Source organism: Bombina bombina, chromosome 1 (genome assembly GCF_027579735.1).
Source record: "Bombina bombina isolate aBomBom1 chromosome 1, aBomBom1.pri, whole genome shotgun sequence".
NCBI lineage: Eukaryota > Metazoa > Chordata > Amphibia > Anura > Bombinatoridae > Bombina > Bombina bombina.
The window spans coordinates 812567078-812592015 of record NC_069499.1 but is presented as its reverse complement, the minus strand read 5'-3'; the positions used below and the strand labels follow the sequence as shown (position 1 = coordinate 812592015).

At 39.3% G+C, this 24938-nt stretch overlaps 1 protein-coding gene across 1 annotated transcript in view; it reads right to left on the bottom strand.

Moving 5' to 3' along the window:
• DIAPH2 (diaphanous related formin 2) overlaps positions 1 to 24938 on the bottom strand; it is a 2325141-nt gene that overhangs the window by 2027482 nt on the left and 272721 nt on the right.

Sequence of the window (24938 nt, the reverse complement as noted above, 5' to 3'; positions counted from 1 at the left end):
CTCCTGTAAAGCACTAATACATCATATTTGACAAAAAAAATCAGCGACATGGATTAACGTCATAAAACTAAATAAATGCCTGCAACACTCATTACTTTATCAACTCACCAGAACCTGAACATTATTTATACAAACCTGTGTAACAGCATCCTTCAATACATCTTACTATCTCAAGACTGTGGCTGGGGCTACTACTATCTAGGTGGGAACCTTCACTACTGGACAACATAGCAGGTGACTTGTTTATAGTTCTTATATTAAACTGCCCATCATAGTTTATCACATGATGGCCTCCAGAAAATTGACAAAAGAGGACAAATCCCCTACTCGAAGAATACACTCATTCCTATAAAGATTATAACTCCAGCTGGATAAAGAGAGTAGAAGTTAGTTCTGCCTAACTACACAAAGCACCATAGAGACTAACAGAAGACTTGTGTTTAACCAAGTCCCTATTACTAAAGTGGATTTACTAGCACTTCCAACTAAAGAGAAGTTTAAAACCCTAATGCTAAAGCAAACAGAGCAATTAAAAATGGCTGAACCATAATTATAAAAGATGTCACTGGATGAAACATTTGAAGTAACTGCCTGAGACTGACAAGCTTTCCATGCAAGTCTCCTGCAAAAAATGTTTTAACAAAAATTGCAGGACCAACTTGAGGGCTTAGAGAACAGAAGCAGGAGGCAGCAACCTAAGGATCAGAGGCGTCTTTGAATTAGTCTCAGTGAGAGATTTATTTTCATATGTGCAAAGTCTATTTGCACATGCCACTGATAGCCAAGTGAACATTCAACTAGACCAGGGGTCAGCAACCTTCGGCTCCCAGATGTTTTGGAACTACATTTCCCACGATGCTCAGATAGCCTAAAGAGTGTCTCAGCATCGTGGGAAATGTAGTTCCAAAACATCTGGGAGCCGAAGGTTGCTGACCCCTGAACTAGACAGAGCACATAGGGCCCTCAATCCAAGACTTTCTGACTCACTGAGTAATGTTATAATGAAGTCTCAGGATTACAAAGTAAAGGAAAGAATTTTGTTGTGATCCAGACAAAAAAAATTATTTTGTCTGAGAATGCTAAATTACAAAACTTCACAGGGCTATGCCTTTATAATATGGAAAGACGGAGAGAAGTTTCATATCTCACCAAACACCTTAGAGACCTCTATCACTGAGCTTCCGTTTCAATCTTCTGGCCTCAAGCAAAAGACACAAAACACTCTACAATGTTCCAGGTGACTGAAAAGGCTTTGATAAAGAGCTTAACATCCAACTGCTAAGCTGAAAAAGCGCAAAGACTGCAACACTGACAATGGATCAAAGTCTTGTGGAAACACCATAAGCACACAAAAACCTTTGGATCCCTTCAAGCTTAGACAATGAATTTGAAAGCCAGACCAACTATTAGAGATTTCCTCTACTTCTATCACATCTTCATAAACCCCTCATTAACTGCATTAATAGTTTTTGGACATGATAACCTTTAGTAGAGGTTTATGTGAGTTACACCACACTTTTGATCTTCTACAATCTGTAGTCATGGGACAAAAGACAGCCCTTAAACGGACAGTATACTATAAAATTATTTTTCCCTTAATGTGTTTCCAATTACTTTTTTTTTACCAGCTGAAGAGTATAAAATGTATGAGATTTGCTTTTTTAAGGCTTTTTTGTGTATATGAATTAGCCGATTTTGTGTTTTGAAGCCACAACCTAATAAAATGGGTTGATCTTGTAGGTATAATCAGAACTCATTACTTTATTACATTGTGTACATATACCTGCTTCCTTATCTTATATCTGTCCATAAACCAATCACCAATACTTGGAGAGAACAATGGAAAATTAACATTGTATTACCTTATCTCTTCTATAACCCACTGGAAGTGTAATTTCTTCTACTGGCTGTGTTAACACAGCTTGGCCTTGAGGCCAAAAACTTTCAGGATGGGTGTAGATACCAAAGACTAAATAAACTATTTCAAATGTTTATATAAGGGTAATGGAAATACTTGTAATCAATTTAATACACTCCAGCAGGTAAAGTGGATCATTGGGAATATATAAGGGGAGAGCATTTTTTAGTAAACTGTCCCTTTAATGCTCATGATAGACATGATAAACTGCTATTCACTTACACACCCACTACGAGGCCTATCTATCAAAGTGTCAACCGCAAATACGCCGGAATTCCTCATCGTAATTGTTGCAAGATTGATCCGACCTAGTTATCAAAGCCTACAGACTGGCAAATGTTGAAATTTGTGACGTAACATACAAACCGGCGATATCAATCCGATGCAGATTGATGCTTACATCATTACAGATGTTCTGAATACACATTTTGCTCTATCTGACACTTTTTCCCAGTTATCAAACTTTTAACAGGTACGATTGCGTCTTTTCCGACCCAGCGTACCTGGTTTTCAATCCGCCACCCTGGAGGCCATAGAAATCAATGGGAGTCTGAAAGCAGCAAAAGCTTATGTTCGATGCTGCAAGACAAAGAAATATAACCCATTAATTTCTATGGTAGAAAACAAGTAATGTTTACACCTAACGTAAACCCAGAGTCCAAACCCCCCTAATCTGCCGCCCTGACATTGCCACAACCTAAATAAAATGTATTAACCCCTATTCCGCTGCTCCCCGACACCGCTGCCACTAAATAAATGTATTAACCCCTAAACCTCCGGCCTCCCACATCACCACCACTAACTAAACCTATTAACCCCTAAACCGTCAGCCCCCCACATCGCCAAAAACGAAATTAAGCTATTAACCCCTAAACCTAACAATGCCCTAACTTTAAATTAAAATTACAACATCCCTATCTTAATATAAATTAAAACTTACCTGTAGAATTAAAATAAACTATTTTAAACTATTAACCTACCTTAACTATTATACTATAATTAAATTAAACTACCAATTAAATAAACTAAATTACATATTAAAGAAACCTAACCCTACTCAAATTATTTACATATACAATTAAACATTATTAAAAGTACTAAATTACAGAAAACAAACAAACACTAAGTTACAAAAAAAACCCACTAAATTATGAAAAATAAAAAAGAATTACACCTAATCTAATAGCCCCCCAAAATAAAAAAAAACCCTAGCCTACAATAAACTACCAATGGCCCTTAAAAGGGCCTTTTGTGGGGCATTGTCCCAAAGATAACCGCTCTTTTACATTGCAAAAAAATACAAACACTCTCACAAGAGTTAAACTCACCACCCAACCAACCAACCACCCCAAATAAAAAACTATTTAAAATAACCTAAGCTCCCCATTCCCCTGAAAAGGGCATTTGTATGGGCATTGCACTTAAAAGGGCATTTAGCTCTTTTACATGCCCAGACGCTAATCTAAAAATAAAACCCACCCAAAATAACCTTAAAAAACCTAACACTAACCCCGACGATCCACAGTTCTTGAAGTCCCGCTTGAAGGATCCATCCAGCCGAAGAAGTCCTCATCCAGACGGCAAGAAATCTTCATCCAGGCGGCCTCTTCCGTCTTCATCCAGCCGAAGAGGTCCTCATCCAGGCAGCAAGAAGTCTTCATCCAGACGGCATCTTCTATCTTCATCCATCCGGCGCGGAGTGGGTCCACCCTGAAGACATCCGGCACAGAGCATCCTCTTCATACGGTCGCCGCCGTAAACTGGAACTTCAATGCAAGTGATGCCATCCAAGATGGCGTCCCTTGCATTCCTATTGGGTGAAATATTTCAATCAGCCAATAGGATTTGAGCAGCTCTCATTCTTTTGGCTGTTCCAATCAGCCAATAGGATTTGAGCTATCATTCTATTGACTGATTGGAACAGCCAATAGGATGAGAGCTCAATCCTATTGGCTGATTTGAATGGCAAATAGGATTTTAGCAGCTCTAATCTTATTGGCTGATTGAAATCTTTCAGCCAATAGGAACGCAAGGGACACCATCTTAGATGGCGTCACTTGCATTGACGTTCCAGTTTACAGCGGCACCGTATGAAGAGGATGCTCCGCGCCAGATGTCTTCAGGATGGACCCGCTCCATGCCGGATGGATGAAGATAAAAGATGCGGTCTGGATGAAGACTTCTTGCCATCTGGATGAGGACTTCTCTGGCTGGATGAAGATGGAAGAGGCTGCCCAGATGAAGACTTCTTTCCACCTGGATGAGGACTTCTCAGGTTGGATGTATCCTTCAAGCGGGACTTCAAGGAAAAGCCACGCTCCTCACACCAGTACAAGTATGTCCTCCACACTTTATGGTAGATACGATAAGTAACTGGCTTACAAGCTTGAATCAGAGTGTCAATAACACTCTCAGAAAACCCTTCTTGGCTAAGACTAAGCGTATTTGGAGTAAGAGAACTCTTTTCCAAGTTTATCTTCCATCCATGTGATCAAATAAGACTGAGAAGGGATTCCGAGTGTTCTCCCACTAGACGAAAAAAACAGTGCCCGTACCAAGATTTCATCCAGGTAAGGAGCTACTGCAATACCTTGTGTTCTGGCAATGGATAGAAGAGCCCCCAGAATCTTCGTAAATATCCTTGGAGCAGTAGCTATGCCAAACGGAAGTGCTATGGGAGTGCTGGTCCAGAAAAGCAAACCTCAGGAACTGATAATATTCCCTGTGTATCGGAATGTGAAGGTATGCATCCTTCAGGTCTATGGTGGTCATAAACTTTGAATTGACCGTATTGTCTCCATCTTGAAAGAGGGAACACTCAGAAACTTGTTTAGGCACTTTAAGTCCAGAATTGGAAGAAAAGTTCCCTCCTTTTTTGGAACCACGAAAAGGTTTGAATAAAACCCCAAACCTCTTTCTGCTGTAGGTACCGGGACAATTACTCCTAGAGAGGAGAGATTCCGTACGCAACCTAAAAAGGCAGTCCTCTTTTCTGGTCTTGTAGACAGTCTGGAGAGTAGGAATCTGCCCCTGGGTGTATGAGATTTGAATCCTATCCGGTATCCCTGAGATATAACCTCCAGGACCCAAGGATCCTGTACATCCTGGAACGAAGCGTCTGCAAAAAGATAGAGTCTGCCCCCTACTTGATCCGATCCCAGATCTGGGGCCGCCCCCTCATGCCGATTTGTTTTTAGCAGGCTTCTTTGTCTGTTTGGACTTATTCCAGGACTGAGCTGGCTTCCAAGTACTCTTGGGCTGCTCGCACTTGGATGAGGATTGCTGTCATTGTGATTTGTCAGAACGAAAGGAATGAAAATTGCCATCCCTTAGGTCTATTCTTCTTATCCTGCGGTAGGAAGGCACCTTTCCCTCCGGTAACCATAGAAATAATGGAGTCCAGCCCTGGACCAAAAAAAAGCTTCCCCTTAAAGGGAAGAGAAAGAAGTCTGGATTTAGAAATAATATTTGCAGACCAAGACTTCAACCAGAGAGTCTGGTGGGCTAGAACCGCAAAACCAGAAGCCTTTGCATTTAGGCAAATAATCTGCATATTCTTGTCACAGATGAAGGAGTTAGAAATACTCGGAGCTTTAATTCTCTCCTGTATATCCTCGAGGGGATTTTCCACCTCTATGAGCTCAGACAGAGTTTTGCACCAGTAGGTAGCTGCTCTAGAAACCGCGGCTACAGCTGCCGCAGGTTGAACCCCCCCGGATGTTGAAACATCTTTCTCAGAAAGGTTTCCATTTTGTTATCCATAGGCTCTCTAAAAGAAGAATTATCCTCCAGGGGAATAGTAGTACGCTTAGGAAGCATAGAAATAGGGCCATCCACCTTAGGGATGGCGCCCCACAATTCCAATTGAGAGTCAGGGAGAGGGAATAATTTTTTTAAAGGTAGACGAGGGGGAAAAAGAAGTTCCAATTATTTCCCATTCGTTACTAATAATTTACGCCATTTTAACTGGCACAGGAAAAGTCAGAGGGACCTTCTTGTCTTCATAAACCATGTCTAATTTAGGGGTCTTAGGTTCCTCCGTCAGTTTAGCCTCTGGAACCTCTAGCGTAGACAAAATCTCCTTTAAAAACCTCCGCAGATGTTCAATTTTAAATCTGAAGAAGGGTTCCTCCACTGAAGGAGGTTTAGAAACTGAAGTTTCCGACTCAGAAAGTTCACCCTCTGAAGCTACAGAGGTTAACTCATCCTCGGATAGCTGGGACATAGTAGCTAAATCCGACAAATATTTATATGACTCTAGGCCAGGAAAACTATGTTTAACCTTTTTCTTAAATTTGCTAGAGGCAGGTAAGGCACTCAGGGCCGCAGACACCGCCAAGTGTAACTGCACGGTAAAGTCCGCAGGAAAAAAGCCGCCTCCAGATGGAGGATTAGTTGAGCCGCGGGGAACTGCATGTGGAGCGGGTAGTGTAGAACAGGTAGTAATCTCTCGGGACATAGAGGTAGATGGCTCTGAGGGACTATTTCTTAGACTTTAGAACAGTGCTTAGGCAAATGGAACAAAATTGAGCAGGCAGGCAAGCCACGGCCTCCTCACAATATAAACAGGAATTATTAATCAGTACAGAAGGAGCGGATCCTTCAAATGTAGTATCAGAGTCCTCCATAGCTAAGATATATCCACAGAAGGACAGACAAAAAATAACGTTTTTATAAAAAAAAGGCACCTTTATAATCCCAATGGCTGGGGCACTCACCATCTCCTAGACCCAGACAGCTAACAGTGAAAACGCTCTCTTAGGAGTGATGTCCGCAACAGGATCGTAGGAAAATGAAAAGACCGCACCCAGTCACGTGGTGCGTAGGACAGGTCTTCCCCTGCTATGAAAAAGGCGCTAAGCTATTATGAGCTGTGCAACACTAAAAAAACAGTGAAACCTGTTTGTTCTAAGCCAAAAGCACACAGTCTATGAGCCCAAAAACTCTCACATGAAAGCAGTTATAAATAACCCCTAGCTGTTCAAATAATCTCCCTGAAGGAGATATTAACCCTTGATGCTATCGAGGCATAAAGGAGCCACACTGTGACCCTGTATAGGGAAAGTGTATATATAAAAATGGTCTTACCCTCCAGGATCCATGCTGTGGAACAGGCACAGCCTCTCAAGTGTGACAGTCTTGCAGTGACGCTCTGACATAGACTTGAGTGTGTAACAGCAAGCATTGAAACTCATCAACAGTGATTGCTCAGGAGCTGTTAGGCGACAGTCTGGATGGGTTCGCAGAAAAACTTTTCCTGCATCTCCAGACTCTAACTTTCATCAATACTCTCACTGAGAGGTTGATATGATTACTTAAAACTCCAGTCCTTTCTTGAAGGGAACACACCCATTACAGGACTATCCAAATCTTCTGATACTTCTCTGCCACCTCCTATAGTGACGAAAGGCAAAGAATGACTGGAGGATAGAGGAAGTGGGAGGGATATTTAAGTCTTTGGCTGGGGTGTTTTTGCCTCCTCCTGGTGGCCAGATGTTGTATTTCCCAACAGTAAGGAATGAAGTTGTGGACTTTCCCTGCTTTATGGAAGGAAATATTAATATTTATAGTGATTTTGCTCATCGCATCCTGAGATAACATTAGCACGCCCTTTTCTGTGAAGCATTCATCAACTTTGGGGAAAAAATACTGGAAAACACATTTAACAGCAGCAGCCCTTTTGAACAATTTCACAAGGGGGTTTGAAAGATATGTCCACAACTAATAATTATATGCCTTAATAGTGCAAAGTTGGTTATAGTTCTGAGGTGGCAGCAGGCAGGACCCCCCCCCCCAACATTTGATGAATGGAGGTTTGCAATGATGCTTCTAGACCTGGAAGAATATGATACATGAAGATAAATACATTTACTGAGACAAAACAATATTCCACCTTTTTAACTTCTCACAGATCTTTATAAAAAATAAACACCCTAAAGCAGACCTACTTGCTTGTGAGATATAAGTGTTAAAGGGACAGTAAAGTCAAAATTAAACTTAGTTAGTCAAATATATATCTTGCAGCGCCACTGAACTTAACCATACAGGCTGTACCTAAAATGCGGAATCTCCCAACCAGATTCCAAATAGTGATATAGAGTAAGAAGCCAGAGGGTACAGCGCTGCAACACCTTGGAGTAGGGGTTGGCAGCTTAAGATGGTGTCCACGATTGGATGTGTATACGTATAGAGATAATAATTATTAAAATCAGTCTAAAAACAGTCTGAAATCAATCAGTGCTTTTGATAATAAAATGTGAAGTTTAATGTAACATAAATAAAAATAGAATAAAATAAATTGAAATAAAATGAATTAGACAATATTTAAGTTAGACAATATTTAAGTTATGACAATTAGTTAGGATCCTAACATACAATGGAATATATATGTGTAGTATATAAAAAATGTGCAATCTGGGTGTCTATGATCTGAGCATATACAAATATTGCTAAATAAAAGACTATAGGAAAAAACTCTATAGTGTTCAGCACAAATGGAATTATATAGTCCTATGAACTGTGCAAATGATAAAAAGTCCAGATTTATATAGTGATAGTGGTAAAATAATCCATATGATTCCAACAGGGTAAAAGCGTTATTCCAAAATGGTGTCCAAAATTTTGTGGGTATAAAAATTAGTAAAGTGTCTAATAGGTGAAAAAATAATCCAAATGATGTAGAAAAAATGTGTATTCAAAATTTGAGCCAAAACTGTGTGATATCACAAGTGTATCCTTAAAAAATGTGAAAAAAAGAAAAAGTAAAAAAAAAATTAAGGTAAAAAGTAAAAAATGTAACAAAGTTGAAAATGTGAAAAATTGGTGAAAAAATATGAGTGATGACTGTTGGGTGTACACCCAGGTGGAAAAATGTCCCCTGAGAGAGTCTAAGAAATCTTTTGAATCTCTCCTTGAAAGTAATCTGTGATATAAGTTAATGTGATAATCCCAAAATTATATGTTCTATAACATATCCAAAACAGATCCAAGAAGTGATGTGGTTGGATTTCCTAAGTGATGGTCTTTTTTCAGTGCTTTAAAGTTGTCATCATAAACCTAAAAGTAATACAAAAACGGACATAGTGCAATACAGCTACTATTGAGACAGAATATAAGTGTTCTATATCCTAAGCCGTATTACCAGTATAGCCAACGCGTTTCAGTTCACAGGGAACCTTTCTCAAGACTGGTGACGGCTTGTATGTGTTTACATCTTAAATGTATTTTGTTATCCAATAGAATTGCTTCAAATTGGCGCCTAAAATTCGTGCCAAAATGTTGCGCTAGTTTTATATTATTTTTATCCCTTTCTTAGGCCTAGATTTAGAGTTCGGCGGTAGCCGTCAAAACCAGCGTTAGAGGCTCCTAACGCTGGTTTTGGCCGCCCGCTGGTATTTGGAGTCAGTGATTAAAGGGTCTAACGCTCACTTTTCAGCCGCGACTTTTCCATACCGCAGATCCCCCTACGCCATTTGCGTAGCCTATCTTTTCAATGGGATCTTCCTAACGCCGGTATTTAGAGTCGTTTCTGCAGTGAGCGTTAGAGCTCTAACGACAAGATTCCAGCCGCCTGAAAATAGCAGGAGTTAAGAGCTTTCTGGCTAACGCCGGTTTATAAAGCTCTTAACTACTGTACCCTAAAGTACACTAACACCCATAAACTACCTATGTACCCCTAAACCGAGGTCCCCCCACATCGCCGCTACTCGATTAAAATTTTTAACCCCTAATCTGCCGACCGCCACCTACGTTATACTTATGTACCCCTAATCTGCTGCCCCTAACACCGCCGACCCCTGTATTATATCTATTAACCCCTAACTTGCCCCCCACAACGTCGCCGCAAGCTACTTAAAATAATTAACCCCTAATCTTCCGACCGCAAATCGCCGCCACCTACGTTATCCCTATGTACCCCTAATCTGCTACCCCTAACATCGCCGACCCCTATGTTATATTTATTAACCCCTAATCTGCCCCCCTCAACGTCGCCGACACCTACCTACACTTATTAACCCCTAATCTGCCGAGCGGACCTGAGCGCTACTATAATAAAGTTATTAACCCCTAATCCGCCTCACTAACCCTATCATAAATAGTATTAACCCCTAATCTGCCCTCCCTAACATCGCCGACACCTACCTTCAATTATTAACCCCTAATCTGCCGACCGGAGCTCACCGCTATTCTAATAAATGTATTAACCCCTAAAGCTAAGTCTAACCCTAACACTAACACCCCCCTAAGTTAAATATAATTTTTATCTAACGAAATAAATTAACTCTTATTAAATAAATAATTCCTATTTAAAGCTAAATACTTACCTGTAAAATACATCCTAATATAGCTACAATATAAATTATAATTATATTATAGCTATTTTAGGATTAATATTTATTTTACAGGCAACTTTGTAATTATTTTAACCAGGTACAATAGCTATTAAATAGTTAAGAACTATTTAATAGTTACCTAGTTAAAATAATAACAAATTTACCTGTAAAATAAATCCTAACCTAAGATATAATTAAACCTAACACTACCCTATCAATAAAATAATTAAATAAACTACCTACAATTACCTACAATTAACCTAACACTACACTATCAATAAATTAATTAAACACAATTGCTACAAATAAATACAATTAAATAAACTATCTAAAGTACAAAAAATAAAAAAGAACTAAGTTACAGAAAATAATAAAATATTTACAAACATAAGAAAAATATTACAACAATTTTAAACTAATTACACCTACTCTAAGCCCCCTAATAAAATAACAAAGCCCCCCAAAATAAAAAATTCCCTACCCTATTCTAAAATACAAATATTACAAGCTCTTTTACCTTACCAGCCCTGAACAGGGCCCTTTGCGGGGCATGCCCCAAGAATTTCAGCTCTTTTGCCTGTAAAAAAAAACATACAATACCCCCCCCCCAACATTACAACCCACCACCCACATACCCCTAATCTAACCCAAACCCCCCTTAAATAAACCTAACACTAATCCCCTGAAGATCTTCCTACCTTGTCTTCACCATACCAGGTTCACCGATCCGTCCTGGCTCCAAGATCTTCATCCAACCCAAGCGGGGGTTGGCGATCCATAATCCGGTGCTCCAAAGTCTTCCTCCTATCCGGCAAGAAGAGGACATCCGGACCGGCAAACATCTTCTCCAAGCGGCATCTTCTATCTTCTTCCATCCGATGACGACCGGCTCCATCTTGAAGACCTCCAGCGCGGATCCATCCTCTTCTTCCGACGACTAGACGACGAATGACGGTTCCTTTAAGGGACGTCATCCAAGATGGCGTCCCTCGAATTCCGATTGGCTGATAGGATTCTATCAGCCAATCGGAATTAAGGTAGGAATTTTCTGATTGGCTGATGGAATCAGCCAATCAGAATATAGTTCAATCCGATTGGCTGATCCAATCAGCCAATCAGATTGAGCTCGCATTCTATTGGCTGATCGGAACAGCCAATAGAATGCGAGCTCAATCTGATTGGCTGATTGGATCAGCCAATCGGATTGAACTATATTCTGATTGGCTGATTCCATCAGCCAATCAGAAAATTCCTACCTTAATTCCGATTGGCTGATAGAATCCTATCAGCCAATCGGAATTCGAGGGACGCCATCTTGGATGACGTCCCTTAAAGGAACCGTCATTCGTCGTCTAGTCGTCGGAAGAAGAGGATGGATCCGCGCTGGAGGTCTTCAAGATGGAGCCGGTCGTCATCGGATGGAAGAAGATAGAAGATGCCGCTTGGAGAAGATGTTTGCCGGTCCGGATGTCCTCTTCTTGCCGGATAGGAGGAAGACTTTGGAGCACCGGATTATGGATCGCCAACCCCCGCTTGGGTTGGATGAAGATCTTGGAGCCAGGACGGATCGGTGAACCTGGTATGGTGAAGACAAGGTAGGAAGATCTTCAGGGGATTAGTGTTAGGTTTATTTAAGGGGGGTTTGGGTTAGATTAGGGGTATGTGGGTGGTGGGTTGTAATGTTGGGGGGGGGTATTGTATGTTTTTTTTTACAGGCAAAAGAGCTGAAATTCTTGGGGCATGCCCCGCAAAGGGCCCTGTTCAGGGCTGGTAAGGTAAAAGAGCTTGTAATATTTGTATTTTAGAATAGGGTAGGGAATTTTTTATTTTGGGGGGCTTTGTTATTTTATTAGGGGGCTTAGAGTAGGTGTAATTAGTTTAAAATTGTTGTAATATTTTTCTTATGTTTGTAAATATTTTATTATTTTCTGTAACTTAGTTCTTTTTTATTTTTTGTACTTTAGATAGTTTATTTAATTGTATTTATTTGTAGCAATTGTGTTTAATTAATTTATTGATAGTGTAGTGTTAGGTTAATTGTAGGTAATTGTAGGTAGTTTATTTAATTATTTTATTGATAGGGTAGTGTTAGGTTTAATTATATCTTAGGTTAGGATTTATTTTACAGGTAAATTTGTTATTATTTTAACTAGGTAACTATTAAATAGTTCTTAACTATTTAATAGCTATTGTACCTGGTTAAAATAATTACAAAGTTGCCTGTAAAATAAATATTAATCCTAAAATAGCTATAATATAATTATAATTTATATTGTAGCTATATTAGGATTTATTTTACAGGTAAGTATTTAGCTTTAAATAGGAATCATTTATTTAATAAGAGTTAATTTATTTCGTTAGATAAAAATTATATTTAACTTAGGGGGGTGTTAGTGTTAGGGTTAGACTTAGCTTTAGGGGTTAATACATTTATTAGAATAGCGGTGAGCTCCGGTCGGCAGATTAGGGGTTAATAATTGAAGGTAGGTGTCGGCGATGTTAGGGAGGGCAGATTAGGGGTTAATACTATTTATGATAGGGTTAGTGAGGCGGATTAGGGGTTAATAACTTTATTATAGTAGCGCTCAGGTCCGCTCGGCAGATTAGGGGTTAATAAGTGTAGGCAGGTGTCGGCGACGTTGTGGGGGGCAGATTAGGGGTTAATAAATATAACATAGGGGTCGGCGATGTTAGGGCAGCAGATTAGGGGTACATAGGGATAACGTAGGTGGCGGCGGTTTACGGAGCGGCAGATTAGGGGTTAAAAGTGTAATGCAGGGGTCAGCGATAGCGGGGGCGGCAGATTAGGGGTTAATAAGTGTAAGGTTAGGGGTGTTTAGACTCGGGGTACATGTTAGAGTGTTAGGTGCAGACGTAGGAAGTGTTTCCCCATAGGAAACAATGGGGCTGCGTTAAGAGCTGAACGCTGCTTTTTTGCAGGTGTTAGGTTTTTTTTCAGCTCAAACTGCCCCATTGTTTCCTATGGGAGAATCGTGCACGAGCACGTTTTTGATGCCGGCCGCGTCCGTAAGCAACTCTGGTATCGAGATTTGCATTTGCGGTAAATATGCTCTACGCTCCTTTTTTGGAGCCTAACGCAGCATTTGTTTGAACTCTCGATACCAGAGTTAAATTTATGGTGCGGCCAGAAAAAAACCCGCAAAGCGTTAACAGCCCTTTTACCGCCGAACTCCAAATCTAGGCCTTAGTGTTCTATTGGTATTTGGAAAGCTTTCGTTTTTTAAAAACTTGTTAGTTTACTTTTTGAAATCTTTTTGATTATGTAAGTCCCGTATCGCTTGTGGAAGTCCGGATGTTTACCTCGGATGTTAGTGTTAACCGGAAGTGACATGTTAGCGTATGTGCGTCATTCCGGAAGTGACGCACACACGCTAACATGTCACTTCCGGTTAACACTAACATCCGAGGTAAACATCCGGACTTCCACAAGCGATACGGGACTTACATAATCAAAAAGATTTCAAAAAGTAAACTAACAAGTTTTTAAAAAACTAAAGCTTTCAAAATACCAATAGAACACTAAGAAAGGGATAAAAATAATATAAAACTAGCGCAACATTTTGGCGCGAATTTTAGGCGCCAATTTGAAGCAATTCTATTGGATAACAAAATACATTTAAGATGTAAACACATACAAGCCGTCAACAGTCTTGAGAAAGGTTCCCTGTGAACTGAAACGCGTTGGCTATACTGGTAATACGGCTCAGGATTAGATTTGGTGAGTAGAACACTTATATTCTGTCTCAATAGTAGCTGTATTGCACTATGTCCGTTTTTGTATTACTTTTAGGTTTATGATGACAACTTTAAAGCACTGAAAAAAGACCATCACTTAGGAAATCCAACCACATCACTTCTTGGATCTGTTTTGGATATGTTATAGAACATATAATTTTGGGACTATCACATTAACTTATATCACAGATTACTTTCAAGGGGAGATTCAAAAGATTTCTTAGACTCTCTCAGGGGACATTTTTCCACCTGAGTGTACACCCAACAGTCATCACTCATATTTTTTCACCAATTTTTCACATTTTCAACTTTGTTACATTTTTTACTTTTTACTTTTTACCTTAAATTTTTTTTTACTTTTTCTTTTTTTCACATTTTTTAAGGATACACTTGTGATATCACACAGTTTTGTCTCAAATTTTGAATACACATTTTTCTACATCATTTGGATTATTTTTTCACCTATTAGACACAATTAATTTTTATACCCACAAAATTTTGGACACCATTTTGGAATAACGCTTTTACCCTGTTGGAATCATATGGATTATTTTACCACTATCACTATATAAATCTGGACTTTTTATCATTTGCACAGTTCATAGGACTATATAATTCCATTTGTGCTGAACACTATAGAATTTTTTCCTATAGTCTTTTATTTAGCAATATTTGTATATGCTCAGATCATAGATACCCAGATTGCACATTTTTTATATACTACACATATATATTCCATTGTATGTTAGGATCCTAACTAATTGTCATAACTTAAATATTGTCTAACTTAAATATTGTCTAATTCATTTTATTTCAATTTATTTTATTCTATTTTTATTTATGTTACATTAGACTTCACATTTTATTATCAAAAGCACTGATTTATTTCAGACTGTTTTTAGACTGATTTTAATAATTATTATCTCTATACGAATACATATCCAATCGTTGACACCATCTTAAGCTGCCAACCCCTACTCCAAGGTGTTGCAGCGCTGTACCCTCTGGCTTCTTACTCTATATCAAAATGAAACTTAAATTATTTGGAAAGAGCATAACTTTTTAAACAAGCTTCCAATTTACTTCTGTTATCAAATTTGCTTTGTTTCTTTGGTATCTTTTCTTGAAGAGTAAAACTAGTTAGGCTCATAAGCGCTCAGGAGTGTGCACGTGTCTTTAGTAATCTATGGCAACAGTGTTTTGCAACATTATTTGTATCTTTGTTATACAATGTTGCAAAACACTGCTGCCATAGTGTACTAAAGCCTTGTGCACACTCCTGAGCTCTTATCAGCCTACCTAGTTTTTCTCTTCAATAAAAGATACCAATGGAACAAAGCAAATTTGATAACAGAAGTAAATTGGAAACTTGTTCAAAATTGCGTGCTCTATCCAAATCATGAAAGTTTAATTTTGACTTTACTGTCCCTTTAACATCGAAGGTGGTTGACCCCAGTGGAGCCCCTCTCTTCTCTTCTCTTCTCTTCTCTACTTAGTTCACAGTAGTGCACTGCTGCTTCTTCAACAAAGTATACCAAGAAAATAAAGCAAATTTGATAATAAAGGCTCGGTTTACCAAGCCCTTCGCCTCTCTACGACTGCAGGTTCTCACAATAGAACTTGCAGTCACTATTTATCAACCAGCGGTCATCTCTCATCTGACCGAGGAGATTGACAGCTCCTGCCCGTGCGTGATTGGCTGTTCACGGGCAGGGAGCGGCATTGTATGTAAGCGCAAAATAGTGCTTGTGTGCAATGTTAAATTCCGCCAGGCATATGTACCCCCCTGTCTGCCATAGCTTGATAAATCAAACCCTAAATGTAACTTGTAAAGCTGTTTAAAATGATTTGCTCTATCTCAGTCATGGAGTCTGTAGATAAACAGTGGCAGTCAAATCCCATCTACTTTTATATTACTTTATATCTCATTTATGTCTGGCAGAGAGCAACAGCCTACTGTACCTTTTGGAGAAAGTTTTCTAATTTTTTTATGGAAACATAAGTAATATTTTAAGCTATACTGTTAGGAAATTATTAATTTCAGTTCCTTTGAGCAGTATTATACAAACATTTGTAGCTAGAGGGGAATACATGTTAGTGATTTAACAAGACATTAAGAAGAAACCTTTTATGGTTTAATTCAGCAGATTTATTTTTATTATTTCTTATAAACATACATTTATAAAGCTCATTACTGCAGCAGAAAGATAGAAATGAGGTGTGTGCCACATCTGTTTTTCCTGCTGACTATTAGATTAAATCACACATTATTTCTGTATTTAGAGCATGTGTGTACTGTGTTAGCTGTATGGGCAGTTTGTATAAAGGTTGTGATATTGCAAAGCATCTGTTTGGCCTTGAGGTCTTTAAAGGTGCAAGGAACTTTGAAACATTGCTGCTTTCACCTCCTCAGCAAATGTCTGGTCTGACTGACCTGAGGGTTCAAGGTAAACCGATATGCACCTTAAACCTATTTGAATCTGTAAAGCAAGAGTCATGTGATCATTTTGAATTGTGTTAATTATCTAAGGCCTAGATTTGGAGTTTGGCGGTAGCCGTGAAAACCAGCGTTAGAGGCTCCTAACGCTGGTTTTAGGCTACCGCCGGTATTTGGAGTCATTCAAAAAAGGGTCTAACGCTCACTTTTCAGCCGCGACTTTTCCATACCGCAGATCCCCTTACGTCAATTGCGTATCCTATCTTTTCAATGGGATCTTTCTAACTCCGGTATTTAGAGTTGTGGCTGAAGTGAGCGTAAGAATTCTAACAACAAAACTCCAGCCGCAGAAAAAAGTCAGTAGTTAAGAGCTTTCTGGGCTAACGCCGGTTCATAAAGCTCTTAACTACTGTACTCTAAAGTACACTAACACCCATAAACTACCTATGTGCCCCTAAACCGAGCCCCCCCCCCACATCGCCGACACTCGATTAAATTTTTTTAACCCCTAATCTGCCGACCGCCACCTACGTTATACTTATGTACCCCTAATCTGCTGCCCCTAACACCGCCGACCCCTATATTATATTTATTAACCCCTAACCTGCCCCTCACAACGTCGCCGCCAGCTACCTACAATAATTAACTCCTAATCTGCCGACCGCCACCTACGTTATACTTATGTACCCCTAATCTGCTGCCCCTAACACCGCCGACCCCTATATTATATTTATTAACCCCTAATCTGCCCCCCTCAACGTCGCCTTCACCTGCCTACACTTATTAACCCCTAATCTGCCGAGCGGACTGCACCGCTACTATAATAAAGTTATTAACCCCTAATCCGCCTCACTCCCGCCTCACTAACCCTATAATAAATAGTATTAACCCCTAATCTGCCCTCCATAACATTGCCGACACCTAACTTCAATTATTAACCCCTAATCTGCCGACTGGAGCTCACCGCTATTCTAATAAATGTATTAACCCCTAAAGCTAAGTCTAACCCTAACACTAACTCCCCCCTAAATTAAATATAATTTTAATCTAACGAAATTAATTAACTCTTCTTAAATAAATTATTCCAATTTAAAGCTAAATACTTACCTGTAAAATAAATCCTAATATAGCTACAATATAAATTATAATTATATTATAGCTATTTTTGGATTAATATTTATTTTACAGGTAACTTTGTATTTATTTTAACCAGGTACAATAGCTATTAAATAGTTAATAACTATTTAATAGCTAAAATAGTTAAAATAATTACAAATTTACCTGTAAAATAAATCCTAACCTAAGTTACAATTAAACCTAACACTACACTATCAATAAATAAATTAAATAAAATACCTATAATTATCTACTAACTAATTACACCTACTCTAAGCCCCTAATAAAATAACAAAGCCCCCCAAAATAAAAAAATGCCCTACCCTATTCTAAATTACTAAAGTTCAATGCTCTTTTACCTTACCAGCCCTGAACAGGGCCCTTTGCGGGGCATGCCCCAAGAAGTTCAGCTCCTTTGCCTGTAAAAAAAAACATACAATACCCCCTGATCCAAGCCCAAGCGGGGGGCTGAAGAGGTCCATGATCCGGCTGAAGTCATCATCCAAGCGGGAGCTGAAGAGGTCCATGATCCGGCTGAAGTCTTCATCCAAACGGGAGCTGAAGAGGTCCATGATCCGGATGAAGTCTTCTATCAACGGCATCTTCAATCTTCTTTCTTTGGGAGCCATCATCTTCCATCCGACGCGGAACATCCTCTTCTCCCGACGCCTACTCGCCGAATGACAGTTCCTTTAAATGACGTCATCCAAGATGGCGTCCCTCGAATTCCTCGGATTCCATCAGCCAATCAGAATATTCCTACCTTAATTCCGATTGGCTGATAGAATCCTATCAGCCAATCAGAATTCGAGGGACGCCATCTTGGATGACTTCATTTAAAGGAACCGTCATTCGGCGAGTAGGCGTCGGGAGAAGAGGATGTTCCGCGTCGGATGGATGGATAGCTCCCGAAGAAAGAAGATTGAAGATGCCGTTGATAGAAGACTTCATCCGGATCATGGACCTCTTCAGCTCCCGCTTGGATGAAGACTTCAGCCGGATCATGGACCTCTTCAGCTCCCGCTTGGATGATGACTTCAGCTGGATCATGGACCTCTTCAGCCCCCCGCTTGGGCTTGGATCAGGACATCGGAGGAGCTCTTCTGGATCGATCGGTGAACCTGGTATGGTGAAGATAAGGTAGGAAGATCTTCAGGGGCTTAGTGTTAGGTTTATTTAAGGGGGGTTTGGGTTAGATTAGGGGTATGTGGGTGGTGGGTTGTAATGTTGGGGGGGTATTGTATGTTTTTTTTTACAGGCAAAAGAGCTGAACTTCTTGGGGCATGCCCCGCAAAGGGCCCTGTTCAGGGCTGGTAAGGTAAAAGAGCTTTGAACTTTAGTAATTTAGAATAGGGTAGGGCATTTTTTTTATTTTGGGGGGCTTTGTTATTTTATTAGGGGGCTTAGAGTAGGTGTAATTAGTTTAAAATTGTTGTAATATTTTTCTAATGTTTGTAAATATTTTTTTATTTTTGTAACAGTTCTTTTTTATTTTTTGTACTTTAGTTAGTTTATTTCATTGTATTTATTTGTAGGAATTGTATTTAATTTATTTATTGATAGTGTAGTGTTAGGTTTAATTGTAAATTAGGTTAGGATTTATTTTACAGGTAAATTTGTAATTATTTTAACTATTTTAGCTATTAAATAGTTCTTAACTATTTAATAGCTATTGTACCTGGTTAAAATAAATACAAAGTTACCTGTAAAATAAATATTAATCCTAAAATAGCTATAATATAATTATAATTTATATTGTAGCTATATTAGGATTTATTTTACAGGTAAGTATTTAGCTTTAAATAGGAATAATTTATTTAATAAGAGTTAATTAATTTCGTTAGATTAAAATTATATGTAATTTAGGGGGGTGTTAGGGTTAGACTTAGCTTTAGGGGTTAATACATTTATTAGAATAGCGGTGAGCTCCGGTCGGCAGATTAGGGGTTAATAATTGAAGTTAGGTGTCGGCGATGTTAGGGAGGGCAGATTAGGGGTTAATACTATTTATTATAGGGTTAGTGAGGCGGATTAGGGGTTAATAACTTTGTAATAATAGCGGTGCGGTCCGGTCGGCAGATTAGGGGTTAATAAGTGTAGACAGGTGGAGGCGACGTTGTGGGGGGCAGATTAGGGGTTAATAAATATAATATAGGGGTCGGCGGTGTTAGGGGCAGCAGATTAGGGGTACATAGGGATAATGTCAGTAGCGGCGGTTTAAAATAATATACAGGGGTCAGCGATAGCGGGGGCGGCAGAATAGGGGTTAATACGTGTAAGGTTAGGGGTGTTTAGACTCGGGGTACATGTTAGAGCAGAGCTTTCCAAACTTTTCATGTTGGTGACACACTTTTTAGACCTACATCATTTTGCGACACGGTAATTAATTCAGTTGTACTAGCAAAAAGGAGGTTAAACTAACTTGTACACATACATAAATTATATAATAACAATGTATTTACAAGTAACAGTACTGTATGTGCAAGAATTAAAAAAAAGTTTAATAACACCAATAGCTACTTACTATTTTAATGGGATTCATGAGGTTGATGGGATGAACACAATTTCTGAATATTTAGTGGAATATTAGATAAAGACACTCGCATTTCATCATCAAGCATTTTTAAGCTTCCACTTCCTTTCCATATATCAAGAGCAGGAGCAGCAATGCACTACTGGGAGCTAGCTGCAAGAAAACCCCTCTGACTTCAGCTCAGCGTTTAAGCTGCCACCCTCAGAGCTCCGTGAGCCCTACTGACTACTGCCCTCGCTGCAAACACACTGCTGTCCCACTCACTGACTACACATGCAGTCACAAGCCGATTAAGGAGACTACACGTGCAGTCAGGAGCCAATGTGCCGCCAAAGCCGCCAATGGGAATAGTTTCAGTCCCCACTGAGCTGCGCCAATTGGTTAAGATGATCTGTGACCCACTAGGTATCAATCATGTGTCAACCTTGTGATATGCATAGCAGGCAGGCGGAAAGTCAGAAACCAAGAAAAAAAATTTTTTAAAATTAAATTTAAAAAAAATTGTGCTGAAGCAGGGACACACCTACACACTGCTGCTGACACACTAGTGTGTCCCGACACACAGTTTGGAAAGCACTGTGTTAGAGTGTTAGGTGCAGACGTAGGAAGTGTTTCCCCATAGCAAACAATGGGGCTGCGTTAGGAGCTGAACGCGGCTTTTTTGCAGGTGTTAGGTTTTTTTTCAGCTCAAACAGCCCCATTGTTTCCTATGGGGGAATCATGCACGAGCACGTTTTTGAAGCTGGCCGCATCCGTAAGCAACTCTGGTATTGAGAGTTGCAGTGGCGTTAAATATGCTCTACGCTCCTTTTTTTGGAGCCTAACGCAGCCATTCTGTGGACTCTCAATACCAGAGTTATTTTAAAGGTGCGGCCAGAAAAAAGCCAGCGTTAGCTACGCGGGTCGTTACCGACAAAACTCTAAATCTAGCCGTAAGATTTCCTATTGCGCAGACAGAAAGACTTTAGAATGGAAACACATAAATGTTAATTTTATCACAACCGTGTGGCGTGACACTGATACAACTGCCCAGTAATTTATTGGTACTTTCATTTGAAGATCCTGAATGTATCTATAAATGGTTAAAGGGATTTTAAACAGTACATACACTCTAAACATAATGATGTATTCAACGCAAAGATTAGCCTTAGAGTAATATGTAGATCTATTTTTACAATTATATTAGCTGTTTAAATGTTTAACATATGTGTAAGTGTTCTGTTTCTATAAAGTAATTGGCACCATCATGTTTGATCTAGTTTTCTATTTATCTCTATGCAAGCAAAGCTGTGTGGAAAACGTTTTAGAGTATCTGTCCTTTCAGCAGGGAAAACAGATAAGGGGCAACTTAAGTTAAAAAATGGCGATGCCCATTACTTTATAGAAACTCATTCAAATTTAGAAAAACATCAATTTTCAGAGTTAAATTATAAAAAATGTGTGTGTGTATATATATATATATATATATACACATACACACACTAAACAAATTGCAAATATTAGTGCACAGTAGACAATCACTTGAGCGATAAAAAATAACTTGTAATATGTGTGAAAAAATGGAAACAATGTTAACACACCATATTGCTAACATTTTTGTGTAATCTAGCCCTATGTGTTTAACGCTTTGCTGGGGTTAAATAAATAGTTACACATTGGAGCATCTTATTATTGCATAATTATGTCCCTTTTAAAGCGGTTGGAAATAATCTACTGAGATTAATCGGGGGTTAAATATAGAGTTATAGGAGAATAAATACATTCTCTACAGAAGATCCAGTATTAACACCATATGATTCTAGAACCTCATCATCCTGATTTTGATAACTCTGATCACCAGATTAGCAATCAACGTACACTGTTTTTTAACATCAGAAAGTCCATTAAAAAGAAATTAAACCCATACATTTTCTTTCATGATTCAGATAGAACATGAAATTTTATGCAACTTTCTAATTTACTTCTAATATTAGATTTTCATCCTGCTCTGTGTATCATTTGTTGAAAATCAGGGACATAAGCTCAGGAGCGTGCACGTGTCTGGAGCACTATATAGCATCAGTTTTGCAAGTGTTTATACTTTTACAAGAGCACAAAATGGCAGCACTATTTCCTTCCATGTAGTGCTCCAGACATCTACCTAGGTATCTTAACAAAGAGTAAAATGGGAATGAAGCAAATTTTAAAATAGAAGTAAATTGGAAACCTTTAAAATTGTATACAGCAGAACAAAATGATTTAAACTATTTCTACTTTTAAAATAAAAACTGGTGTTCACATTGTTTTAAAGTAATATGATATATGACAAGGTGTTTGACTGGGAAGGGCCAAAGTAGTATACACATACTGTACATACACACAGATGTCCAGTTGTGCTAAATTGTGTGCTATTCTGTGCACCCTGCATTATCAATAGCATTCCAGACAATGTGCATGCACACAGGCAGACATACACAATGCACATGTGCACAGGCAGACATATACAATGTCCATGCGCACAGATAGACATAGACAATTTGATGCGCACAGGCAGACATAGACAATGTGCATTCACACAGGCAGACATAGACAATGTGCATGCACACAGGCAGACATAGACAATGTGCATGCGCACAGACAGACATACGCAATGAACATGTGCACAGGCAGACATAGACAATGAGCATGCACCAAGGCAGACATAGACAATGTGCATGCACCCAGGGAGACATAGACAATGTGCATGCACCCAGGCAGACATAGACAATGTGCATGCACCCAGGCAGACAAAGACAATGTGCATGCACCCAGGCAGACATAGACAATGTGCATGCACCCAGGCAGACATAGATAATGTGCATGCCCCCAGGCAGACATAGACTATGTGCATGCACCCAGGTAGACATAGACAATGTGCATGCACCCAGGTAGACATAGACAATGTGCATGCACCCAGGCAGACATAGATAATGTGCATGCCCCCAGGCAGACATAGACTATGTGCATGCACCCAGGTAGACATAGACAATGTGCATGCACCCAGGCAGACATAGACAATGTGCATGCACCCAGGCAGACATAGACAATGTGCATGCACCTAGGCAGACATAGACAATGTGCATGCACCCAGGCAGACATAGACAATGTGCATGCACCCAGGCAGACATAGATAATGAGCATGCAGCCAGGCAGATATAGACAATGTGCATGCACCCAGGCAGACATAGACAATGTGCATGCACCCAGGCAGACATAGACAATGTGCATGCACCCAGGCAGACATAGACAATGTGCATGCACCCAGGCAGACATAGACAATGTGCATGCACCCAGGCAGACATAGACAATGTGCATGCACCCAGGCAGACATAGACAATGTGCATGCACCCAGGCAGACATAGATAATGAGCATGCACCCAGGCAGACATAGATAATGAGCATGCACCCAGGCAGATATAGATAATGAGCATGCACCCAGGCAGACATAGATAATGAGCATGCAGCCAGGCAGACATAGACAATGTGCATGGTATAATGCCTAATGGTGTATTTGCAGTAATGTTGAGGGGATGTAATGTGGTTCTCTCATAACGCATATGGGCAGGGATTAATTAAAGCTATAAGGGAAGTTTGGTGAGGGGGGAAATACCATTATATTTCCCCTTGAGAATTGCTTGTCCTACCATGCCCTCCAATGCTTGAGCCCTCAAGTGTCTATGTAAATGGATATACAGTAAAATAATTGAAAACAAATAAGGTTTTACTAAAAGACAAATAAGTGTCAAGCTTTTTTTATATGAAGCATTTTATTTGTTTTAATTTTATCTATTATGCCTAATCTATTTACACTCATAGCATCTATTAAAGTTGATATATTTAGCAATGTTTTAGCCCTTTGTTAATAGAGAATGACTCAACCAATTCAGAATAAGTAGAAAGCTGTTAAAACAAAGATCATGCATTTAGGATTATAAAATGCTTTTGAAATGATAGTTCCAACCAAATCACATAATATCCTTAATATCTTGTTTTCTTTAATGTGGAGAATATTAAATCTGATCTAATCATTGTGTTCTTTAAACAATGAAAAGGCGCTGCAGGTTATTTTAACCTTTGTTTATGCTAAGTGTGCTGCAAAGATTGTGAAAGGTGTTTGTAATATACTGTAGCTTAACAGAAAACTACATATTATATCTTGTTCAAAACTGCCTGCCCGCCCTCTGTGAAGAAAGAAACAGTATTAAAGGGGAATTTAGAAGAAAGTACTCGAAAGCCTTATCATAAGGTTTTTATTTATCCTGACAGAAGGCCAGATTACAAGTGGCGCACTATTATAAATAGAGGGCAAAAGAGAGTCCTTCTACTCTTCCCTCTGCCTTAAGGCCTTAACCCTTAAGCTGGTCCTTGCCTAAGCGGCCTGAGGAATCGATTTATGAAGCAGCCGATGCTGCTTTCGACCCACTCCGCTTCAGGTCCGCCTGAAGCGGAAATTAAGAAGCAACGGTCGTAAGAGGATAGAATCGGGTTGATTGACACCTCCTGCTAGCGGCCGATTGGACGCGAATGTGCAGGGGGGTGGCATTGCACAAGCATTTCACTAGAAATGCTTGTACAATGATAAATGCCGTCAGCATTTATTGATGTGCGGAGGACATAATTCGCTACAGCGGATAATGTCTTCTCGCACATTAGTAACTATTATAGTCTTTTTGTTTTAGGGAATCATAGAGAATAAATTAATTTTATTTACAGTATTTAGTCTGCAATAGCACATTGCAATAATCTTAAATCTTTCATCATAAATCAAAAACTTCCTGAGCTACACAGTGACTTATTAACCCCTTAATGACCTGCATCATATCCTGT